General features: G+C 43.7%; 1 long non-coding RNA gene across 1 annotated transcript; it reads left to right on the plus strand.

Annotated features, from left to right (window-relative positions):
- The first annotated feature begins 317 nt into the window (after positions 1–317).
- LOC147711253 (uncharacterized) lies at positions 318–11,548 on the plus strand. Its single transcript, XR_015295681.1, has 3 exons — positions 318–499; positions 9,875–9,976; positions 11,272–11,548. It is a non-coding gene; the product is annotated as an uncharacterized LOC147711253 (long non-coding RNA).
- The last annotated feature ends 423 nt before the right edge of the window (positions 11,549–11,971 follow it).

The raw sequence follows: 11,971 nt of genomic DNA on the forward strand, positions 1-11,971 counted from the left end.
TATTGTGATATATTGCCATGGCATGTTTTGGGTACCAGACCTTCCCAAACCTGTACATACTTACAGAAATGATTTACAACAGATGTCACAATATACAGTTTACTATTCCCAAACCTCATTGCTGTGACTGACGTTAATATTGCAAAACTCTGGGTTGGAAGGCTCTATGAGGAAATGCCCTTGCCTCCAGGAACAGTGAAATATTGTTGCCTAACTATGTATCCTTCTATGTTGAAATCTGTGACATTTGAATTACAACTGCTCATGATGACTGTTGTCTCAGTCACAAGGGTGGGTCGTATTCGTGGGTATAAAATCGCCCCATTTGAGAAAGAGCAGACACCGGTCAGAGGATTGCTCCTGCAGGTTTCTTTTGAGAGCAGATCGTGCCCCACCCAGCCTGAAAGAACAATGTCTGCCAAGGGCGGAGGACACCACCAGCAGCACCAGCAAAAGCCCCAGTGCCCGGAGCCGTGCCAGCCAGAACCCTGCCAGGAACGTAAGTATGCCAAGCTAAGGCACCCATTTGAGGAAACATTATTTTTCTCTAACTGAAATGATGGTAGGATGATAATTGCTAATATTGTTATTTGGCATTTAAATAGCAAATAATCCAATGTGCTCCTAGTGTGCCATCATCAATACCTAAGTTGTTCATCACTATGGGAGCCTTTCATTGAGCTATTTCCATACATCATTCTACTGTAAGTGCACAAGGAGCGTCATTTACAAGCACAGATTCGATATTATAATTCATAAAACAAGACTCTGATTTCGGGAATACATTTACGCAAGTATGTTATAAATGAATGTGTTAGTACAATCCTCACAAGGGTGTCTTGTGGTAATTCCATGGTGGGGACACACGCACAAGTTGGTGAACACTCACAACATCGCAGTTTTGTGCGTATTCCCAAAACTTCCCCAGACAGATTCCTATTCTGAAAGCAGCCAGAAGTATAAACGTGTTGGGGGCAGAATTACAAATCGCTTGGGGTAAAAGAGGGGAGACAAAGTATAAAAACATTTGGTAGAGGTGATTTAGATGAGGGGAAAAATACTAGTGGACAAAGAAAAGGGATAGCAAGTAAAAATGCTGAAGGTTTCCTACAATTACTTATTTAGAAATATGCACCTATTACCTTTAAGTATGTAATCATATTTATACATATGAATATTCTTACAAATCTGTCATAGTCTCAACTTCCCAGTAGCACACTAAGAATTCTGTGTAAATTCAAACAAAAATAAAAATGTTCTCCATTCCCAAAAGGCTCTGTATTGACAACCTTGTTCGTGAATCTAGTCTCCTGCCGCTACTAATAGAATGCGTTACTTTATAAACATGTTAAACAAATATATAAATTGGAACAAGGTAAAATGAAAGCATATTGATAACCTGGGCTGCTCTCCCTGCTGGCCCCTCCCCATCAGCTTGAAAAACCCGAGCCTTCGGTTTACCTGTGGGACGCCTTGCTGTAATCACTTAGGCTGAGCGTGCTGAGAACCCTATTGCTTATTCCTGCCTACTTCTCGCGGAACCCGCTTCGCGGGTCCCGCATCGCTGGGATCGCCTGTTGTTGCCCAAGGACTTCTGCTTATCTGCTGGGAGGTGGGTCGTAGGAGCTGCAGGGCTGCGAGCAGAGTGCGGGTCTGGGACTACCTCCCCCAGAAGCGCCCGCCGCCCAGATCAACAGCACCTGGGCTGCTCTCCCTGCTGGCCCCTCCCCATCAGCTTGAAAAACCAGAGCCTTCGGTTTACCTGTGGGACGCCTTGCTGTAATCACTTGGAGTGTGCCGGGCTGAGCGTGCTGAGAACCCTATTGCTTATTCCTGCCTACTTCTCGCGGAACCCACTTCGCGGGTCCCGCATCGCTGGGATCGCCTGTTGTTGCCCAAGGACTTCTGCTTATCTGCTGGGAGGTGGGTCGTAGGAGCTGCAGGGCTGCGAGCAGAGTGCGGGTCTGGGACTACATCCCCCAGAAGCGCCCGCCGCCCAGATCAACAGCACCTGGGCTGCTCTCCCTGCTGGCCCCTCCCCTTTACCACAGACTTACAAATTGACTAGATCAGTGACGCTGCGCGGGAGCGACCTGGAGAAGCCCGGGACAAGGGCGGGACCATATGTGGCCGTCAGGGGCCGTAGGAAGCCGGGCTGGGCCAACCCTTTTGGCCTTTGGACAACGACCTGGTGAACACTAATATTAGGTACAGTGGGCAGAGTGGTTTAGTCGCCCATACAGTCATAGTTGTTGCTGGGGGTCCGCTGTGGTTACAACTTCTGTACTCTGGTTGTATAGTCTGTTTACTCTTCAGTATGCCGCTACGTTCGGGTAAAGACCGTTCTGTAGTTCTTCAGACTTCAAAGGGGGTGGTATCAGGCCCACTAGATGCTTTTATAACTAAAGCTACGGGCATTTTAGAAAAAGAAATAGCTTTTGTTGAGAAAAGGTTGTCATTAGATTTAATAAATGGGAAACATTCCTCCTTGGGGCATATTGTTTCAGTGCCAAGCCCCTAACCTAGTTTACCACCTCCCCCAAATTTGGTTCTTGTACCAGTTGAGATACATAATGACACTGAAGGTTCCCCTCTACTGCATTGTAATTCTGATACCAACATTAGTGATGCAGATTCATCTGTGAGTGGAGTAGAAGGTAGCGTACTATCTGCTACACCATCACTAATAGACTCCTCCTCTGAAGAGGAGACTCTGGAGATGAATCGCCCTGGTAAGAGGAAGCGTAACAAGGGCCGGCAGAAAGGTGGAGTTTCAAAGGCATTAAAAACCGTTAGCCCATCGTTGCTTGTGTCTGATACTCACCTTTCAAGGGAGGACCCATTGCATACTATACCATCGGGTGGCTCTTTTACCTCCACTATTAATCCCACAGGGGTCCCCCATACTAGCATAGTAAATACGAATGGAAATAATGTTGACCTGCTAGCGCAAATGGAAATCTTATTTAAGACACTTTTGCTGCCGGTATTAGAGAGAACCAGACTTATGAACCTACAAATCGACAGTCTAGAGACCCTTATTACAGATAATTCCTGCCTACTTAAAAAACTGGTCAGTGACCAGGCTAAGCAGTTGGTCTCTTCCAGTAGTTCTGGTCATTCTAACCTTAAATCCCAAGGCAATACTTCTACAGCTACTAAGGCTATCCCACCTGGGGAACCGTCAAATGTTAGCAACACTAGACCGGTCCCTAAGGCTAGGATTTCGAAGCCACCTAGCGTTCACAATAAACCTTCTACCCCGGTTACCCAAACTGCTACACCCAAGAAGGCAAGTTTTAAATCTAATGGATTACCACTGTTAACTACCTCCAAGCCTTTGAGCTCCGCACAGGCCTCTACCTCGGGGGTAGGCAGTTCTAAATTGACTTCCCATCAAAATGCCAGTACTTGTGTTGCAGTTGGGTGTACACAACCTCCCAAGCGAGTTACTAGAAGAGGGCCTCCACCAGCTGACCTACCATTCGATGCCACACCTTATACTATTGTCCTGACAGGTGTCGCACCCCTTAGGGACAGGCAATCAGAATCACATGGGGATTTAATGAACAAAGTAGCCTTTTGGCTTAATAAAAATCGTCCCCTTCCCTCCTCCTCTTCCACAAAGATTCTGACAGTCCGCAGAGTTGATTGGGTGGGTTATTGTGTAAAGGACTTGGAAGGCAATTGCATCCTCATAAACTTTCGGGATCCATGGGTGGTCGACTATATTGGCAGGGAGGCAAGATTCGGAAGAACAGGGGATGTACAATCCTTAAGCTTGTCTTACTTTTATCCTAAAAGGCATGGTCCGCCTCCTCCTAACAATTTTCCATTATATAGACCGGTGGGGAGAAAAATGGTAGAGAGGTTTCCCAACTCGCCCTTCTACCCGTGCCTCTCGAACAGGTTTGATCCACTGTCTGGGCTGGAATGTGTTGATTGACTGGGGTATGACCATGGTCCAGATAGCACCAGTAGGGACACCATAGGTTGTAGCCAATTGCCCATCTCCCCAGAAAATAGTGCCCTTGAGGAGGATAAAAGCAAGGACTGTGTAGAATCTTACCTTAAATCACCTTCCCCTTAGATCTAGTCCCCCTTGGAGGGCGAATGCTGAATTTGAGGAGGATAGGTGTACCTTAGATGCAGCCCCATCTTGTAACCAGGTGGGGACAGCTAAAATAGTCTCCTGGAATATGGCAGGGCTAAGGGGTCTTATGGATAGTGAAGATTGGGCTGATTTCATTGACTCCTTTGACATTGTCATTCTACAGGAAAGCTGGGCAGCTGCCCCGATTCATAGGGCAGGGTACCTAAACTTTTTCAAGCCTGCTATACAGGGCCCAAAGGGTAGACCCTCGGGAGGGTTAGTGGTATGGATAAGACAGTCTATGGGGTATAGTCTATTGGAGATTTCGGTAGACAATCCGGATCTCCTGTGTATTAAGTTTAGTAGAGGTAACAATAAGGACTTAGTACTTATAAATATTTACGCTAGAGGATTCCCTGGAGGTCGTAAGCAGCCAGTTATAGACGATCTGGACTCACTTTTGAGGAAAATAGGAAGTGACAGTTTTATTCTGGTCGCTGGTGACCTAAACTGTTCATTTGAGCCCCTGAACAGTGTGGGGGAGGATCTGGGGGCCGACAAAGATGTGGCATGGGACATCCCGCCTTTATCAATGACAAGGGGCGTCAAGGGCACTGAGGCAGCACTTCACTGGCTGGGTCTATGTCTGGAGTGGGGGCTGCGTGCTGCTAATAGACGCATGCCCTCCGATAAATCAGGCCGCCCGACCTTTAATAATGGGGTCAGTAAGAGTCGTATCGACTATTTTCTTGTTAAAATTGAGCTCTGGTCCCAGGTTATTGACATGGAGGTTGTGAAACGCCCAGAGAGCGATCATAACCCCCTTTCGCTGAGTCTCAAGCTTTTAGGCGTTGGAGGTGGGCCTTCTATTACCGCCTGTTTAATGTCAGAGGTCATTCTGTGTAATGATAGAAAAAGAGTAAAATGGTCTAGGGTAGTTGCAGACCCTTCCATAATAAAAGGTATAGAGGAAGAAGTCGCGAAGACATTGGTTGCAATGGAAGCTGCATCATCCTCCCAGGGGACTATCTCCCAGATTAGTGATCTTCATGACCAGTGCTTTGCGAAACTAAAAACCCTGTTAACAACCCCATTAATACTAAGGAAGGATAAAGTCTGGATCAAATGGTATAATAAAAGTTGTAGGGTAGCGCACAGTAGATTGATCTTAGCGATTAAATCTAGAGACATTGCCGTTATTAGAACGGCTCGGCTGACCTATTAAAAGGCGCTATGGGCCGCGAAGAAGGAATGGGATGACCGTCATTGGTCAGAGCTCCTTTTGGCATGTCTAACATCAAACCAAATTAAGTTTTGGGAAATCGTTAAGTGGGGTGCGAACCCGGATTCCCAAACCCCCATGAATCACGTCTCTGTTGAAGACTGGGTGGCTTTCTATTCATTGCAGTTTAGAGCTCCGAACATGGATCAGGATACTCATCAAGAGTTGGATGCAGTCTTGCCCTCTAACCCTGATTGCTTGCTTGTTTTTAATACCTCTGACACGAAGTATGCCCTGGGTGCAGACCATTCAGGTAGAGCGCCTGGGATGGACGCAATACCCACTGATCTTTTTAAAATGAATCTTGACATTTGAGTTCCTTACATAACCATGCTTGTGAATGCAATTGCTGCAGGGGCAAGGATCCCGGGCTCCTGGAAAGGGGCGGAGTTTCTACCAGTATTTAAAAAAGGAGACCGCTCAGTCCCGGGGAACTATCGCCCTATAAGCTTGATAGATTCTCTTCAAAAAATAGTTGCCAGGATGGTACTCGCGAGAATCCAGGGGTGGATGGAGCAAGAAAATATTCTGTCCCCTATGCAAGCTGGATTTAGAGTAGGCACCAGCACCCTAGATCAGGTCTTTAGACTTAATATGTTGTATTGGAAGGTTGTCAAGCTGCGTGGTGGTGCTATTTATGCCGCTTTTGTGGACCTTAAGTCGGCTTTCGATTTGGTACCAAGAGAGAAAATGTGGAAATCCCTTAGACTCATGGGTCTGCCACCTGAACTTCTCGACTTAGTGGTTAGACTCCATGAAGAAAACTTCGCTAAAGTAAGATGGGGTAAACAAGGTCAGGTGACTGATAGTTTTCCAGTTACACGCGGTGTGCGACAGGGATGCGTGTTGGCACCCACCTTATTTCTTTTGTTTATCAATCAGGTTGTAAAATTCTTTTCTGATACTCCGACCGATGCACCATCTTTGGGCGGGTTTAAATACCCGATGTTGATTTTTGCAGATGATACCCTGCTTCTCTCTAAAACACGAGGGGGGTTGCAAATAGCCCTCAACAGGTTCGCTGAGTTTTGCAGGGTTAATGATCTGCAGATCAACACAGATAAAACCAAATTTATGGTTTTTAGTAACAAAAGCCCTATTAAAAGCTCTATTACCTTGAATGGTAGCCTGATTGAACAAGTGGACACAATGACGTACCTGGGTGTGACCCTGGACTACCGCTTTAGCTGGAAACCCCAGATTGAGGCTTTATATCTTAAGTTTGTCTGTCTCTCGGGCTGCTTATTACATGAGCAAAAGAAGTCCCTGACCAAACGTATTGCCCCAGTGATAAAAATCTACGAAGCAAAAATGAATACAGCCATATTATATGGCGCTGATGTGTGGGGGTATAAAGATTTGTCTCTCCTTGTTAAGGCACAAAATAAATTCCTGCGAAATTTGGTGGGTCTTCCTCAATCTACACCCACCAAACCATTGTTGCTAGATTTGGGCTGCAAACCCTTCAATGATTTGGCTCGCTTCCGTCTGGTGGCCCTATGGCATCTGCTCTGGACCACACCAGAGCTTAGCCTATTTGCCAAGGAACTGGACGAAGTTACGTCATTGTGGGGGGCATCTTGAATCCCCTGGCTAAGGGAAGTAAAATCTTTGCTGGAAGAGATGGGACTCAACCACCTTTGGTCTATTCTGGGGGGGTTCCCCCTTTCCCTCTAAACAGGATTTCAAGGACATATACTGGGCCACAGTAAAGCATCTAGCAGTGGTCCAGTCAGACTCTTCTAACTTAACTGGGCTTTTTCTGGTACATAAACTGACCCCTTCCTTAGAACCTTACTGGGATGTGATCACTAAAACTCTCGACCGGAAATTATACCACCAGTTCCGTGTCGGGTCACTCCCAGTCAATTCCTTTTCCGGGAAATGGTCTGCGAATTCAAATCATACCTGTCCTTGGTGCCCCAACCAATCGGAAAGCATGGGTCATTTTTTCTTTGCATGCCCAGCCTACCGTGTTCCACGGTTAAAATGGCTTAAACTCCTATGTAGTAATCTTGAAATCAAAGGGTTCTTAGAAGCCATGAGGATATTTCGTACTAACACATCTGAGATGGTAGTGGTCAGTGTGGCCAAGTATCTAGGCTGGGCCTGGATTATTCGAACTAGGAACTCCAATGTCTCTCAATGCTTGTTTTTTACATACTTTATATTTTGATAAAGCTGACTGTTATTATAACTAGAAGTCTTTATTAAACTGCTTATTAAATTGTTTAATATCTTTTTAGATGAAGAAAACTTTTAGATGATGATTGTTACCATGGTTTTACAAAATATTGGTGTTTTTATGTACTGTTTTTATGAATTGATATTCGAAATAAAGACTTTTGAACTGAACTGAACTGAACTGATAACCTAACAATTAGATATGATTTCTTTATATCGAAAAAACAGTTTTTCTTTTAATAAGACCACAGTGATGAAGTAAACAGGAACTGCAAAAAATTAGTAGATTCTGGAAACACTGAAAGTAACTTTCTCCAAGTGTTGTACCTCATAATGTACAAATGCAATTAAGGAGGTGAAACATATTCCAGTGCAGGTGTAGCTCAGGAACAAGGGCCTGTATGCTAAGTCATGGAGGAGTCTCATCAGAAACACAAAAAAATGTGTGAATGTCTTCCTCACAGAAGAGGCATGGAAATACATTTCAGGAGAGCAGAGCAAAACCTGCAAGGGAACTGAACATGAAGTAGGTAATAATACTATGAGAGCAAAAAACGTTAAGACCATGGAGGGTAATTTATTTCACAATACAGGAAAATTGAAGCTTTACAGAAAAGCCGGCCTCTTCAGATATCTCATCATTTGAAAGAACTGCAGCTTGAAATATTTACAGCTTCATCGGGATCTTGGTCAGAACTATTGTGTGGTAAAACCTCTCGGTGGAAACACTCATACTGCATGCACATGGGCTTAGCCCTGGTGGCATAACTGTGCTCTTCAGAGTTTGACAGCCAGATATGTAAGTCAAATGTAGTCTCGGTTTTCCAAAATGATTTAACTGTACACCATTTCTCTTTCTGACATGAATCCCCCATGCAAATTCCTCCAGGTAATAACCGTTAAAATTGCACATGTAAAACACAAAACTATTCACAAATTATGCCTGATACAGAATGTAAAATCGAGCACAAATTGCGGTCACACCCAAATTCACATTCGCTGTGAAACTTAGAATGAGCACATTAATGCAAAATCTTAATGATTAATTTTCAAGTAAATGTTTTTAGAATGGAAACGTTTTTTAAATAGTTAATTCAAACTAAATTACTGTCAACCTAAATGTTTCAAACTATTTGACTATTATTCTGTATTTATATGCACGACGATGAAAACAGTTAATGACTCCTTTCTACTTTCGAAATAACCTAACATTTTCATAAATGAGCCATCAGCAAAACCATGAGCCATATAAGTCAGTAATGAACCAGTCATCCCATAATTTGAGCTAATGACTTCCCCTTCAAGCAGGGTAACACAGAAAATATAGCTATACGCCTATTTTGAGAGGTGCATGGACATTTACATCCTGTACAATTCATCATTATGTGGTTCCTCTACCTGTGACACACAGAATTTGAAGCTCACAGGCTATCAATAAATCAAAGATCCGTAAAGCACAGCAAATCACCCGCGAGGGTCTCAATGCTCTGGAGTTGCTGTTTGCTTCATGGTGATCCGTTCATTTAAATCGCCAGGTCTTGAGCCCTTTCTTGAATTGCTAGAGCGATAATTTGGCTTTGAGGTGCGGGGTAGGTCGTGTCAAGCTTTGGCTGCCAGGAGTGAGCAGGAACGCCCTCTGCTGTGGTTTCGGCGAAGCTGGGGGGAGAGGGGTGTTTTTGAGGGAGGCGGATCGTAGGTGTGTGGTAGATTGGTAGAAGGTTAAGCATTTGTTGATGCAAGCAGGTCCTTCGTTATGCAGGGCTTTGTATGGCTGAGTCAACATCTTGAACTGGCATCTCTTTTGGATTTGTAGCAAGTGTAGCTTCTTCAGGGGCGTGTGATGTGTATTCATCTGGGGAGGTCGAGGAGGAGTCTGGCAACTGAGTTTTATATTGTCTGTAGTGTCTTCAAGGGGTGTGCGGTGATTCCTACATAAAGTATCTTCTTGTAGTCCAGCCTGCTGGTGATGAGGGCCTGCGTGACAGTCCTTCTAGTGTTGACTGGGATCCACCTAAAGATCTTGCGGAGCATGCGAAGGGTGTGGAAGTAGGCGGATGAGACTATCAGGGATTGGTTGGACCTTATATAGGAACAGTGTTGGTATAGCTTTGTGTTCTAGGATGTGTTCCGGATGATCCGTTTTGTTGATATTACGTGCCCTGTGCAATACGTTACTCACCTCTACTGTTATTCACTGCCATACACCAGTTGGTTTTATATTTCGTCAAAGTTGGAGCCTTTTATTGAAACAAAAATATCTGCAGGTATATGCCCAACCCCAATTTTAATACCTATTAATATTTTATTCATTGCAGCATGTAAACCAGTTCAGCAGTGCCAGGACCAGGCAGTTCAGCAGTGCCAGGACCAGGCAGTTCAGCAGTGCCAGGACGAGGTACAGAAGTGTCCTACACCAGGTATGGAATGTGCACCACCATTGATACACTCTCATTACTATATACACACAAAGTAGAATACAAGCACAATATAGTGGTTTAAACAATACACCTATTAACACACAACTTAAATAGGATGGCAGACTGATTCGCTCTTGAAGAAAGCAGTCCCTGGTCTTGCATTAAGTGTTAATGATGGGTGGAACTTTTTGGAAGTAGTTACAATTCTTTTATTTGTCATGTATCAATGTCTGATCTTGACATCTAGCTCTTTTTCAGGACCTTCCCCTACTTGGTGTTTTCACTTGCTGTCTAATTGCGTAAAGTGTATTTGTAAAGCTTTGTATCAATATGAGTACTTGTTTAGGTACAATACACAAAACAACTAACAAACTGTCCCTGTAATAAAAAAAAACAGCTAGCTATTGAAGCAGCCGACCATCAATATAATAATCCTCCTATTCTAGAAAATGCTAAATCAACGTACCTACCCAACAAACAATCTAACTACTGAAGCTGCACAACATTCACCCATTAGCTATGCCACCCAAAAGCACAAAGAATCTCTCAATAAATGAGAAAGCTGAATACTCAACATAACAGAACCCAAGAAAGTACATGTACACACCCAGCTAACCAGAAATCGAAAAAAAGAATCAGTGAAGTGCCGGTCATTAAAACAACCATCACATAACTGCTCAGCTGTTGAAACACGCAGTCAGCATCAAAGGAATTAGCAACAATCAATCCCTTGATCAACAAAGCAACTCACCACCCTCCATAAACAGAACCAAAGCAATCAACCAGTAACCACACAACCGATGAAACACCTAACCGATAAACCACCAACCTTCTTAACCATCTCACTATTTAATTAGCCATTTAAGCAACACTCTACTAATCACCTAAATTAATAGCCAGCTTTCTAGAAATCCAAAGACCTAATACACCATCTGCATAACCAACAAGGCATACGTCAATGTTTCGTTTCTGTAATGAATATCATGTCCCACCGTTATAAGGCATTTGCAGTCACCATCGTTGTGCCTTGTAAAGAAATACCACAATTTTATCAAAACATTGTATCTCAACTGTAAATCGGAAAGATATATAATATAGAATTGAACCTTACCTGCATGGGATTTCTATCAGTGATGGCATGCAATGCAAGAGAGGGCAATTAAGATAACTGGAGTATGATAAATTCATGCCATGGAATTTCTGCATATTCAATTCACTATTGGTGGCAATATATATCCACCCTTAACACGTGGCAAACTTTCAGGTGTATTAACCTCATGATATTTCTTTCCTAGTGGAACCATGCAAACCATGCCCGCCAGAGCCCTGCCAGGAGCAGCAGAAGCCAGCACACCAAGGTGGATGCAAGAAGTAAATATCTGGCCAATCAGAGCCCAACACCATCGACCAAGGCACACCAATCCATGTGTCGGAAAGTGTTTAAAAGCATATGCCATGTGAACTATCTAGAGCAGTGTTTCGATGATCGTCGACCTGTCCAAACCTGTAACTTTATTTATGATTGTTCTTTTGAAATAAAACCGGTATTAAATTATATTGATTAACTAAGTACCCTCAGACTGTACTCTTGGTCTTGTCTCCAGCTTATTACTCTGAAAATGAACCACTGTTATATACTGATTAATGCTTTTGGGTAAGACCTTTTGAAAAAAGAGAAAGGCAGCCCTGCCTGAACATCTCCAAGAGATGCATGATTTCATGTGGTTGGAGGGCTGACAACATTCATCAATATCTTCCCACTTTGTTAGCAATACTATTGAGCTTTCCATGATTTATGCAATGGCTCAGATGTCCCACAGTTCATACAGAAATAATGACTTAGCTGCCTAGACCGTAGATCCAGCCAAAGAGATCATTTAGGGATTTCAATTGTGACTACTTTTCTCCGTAAAACATCTTCCAGGTCATGCCAGCATGACGCCTTAGAGTCACAGATATAAACATGTCATCTCATGTGTTTCTTGGTCCCTGAAA

The sequence above is a fragment of the Lissotriton vulgaris genome, chromosome 5 (genome assembly GCF_964263255.1).
Source record: "Lissotriton vulgaris chromosome 5, aLisVul1.2, whole genome shotgun sequence".
Lineage (NCBI taxonomy): Eukaryota > Metazoa > Chordata > Amphibia > Caudata > Salamandridae > Lissotriton > Lissotriton vulgaris.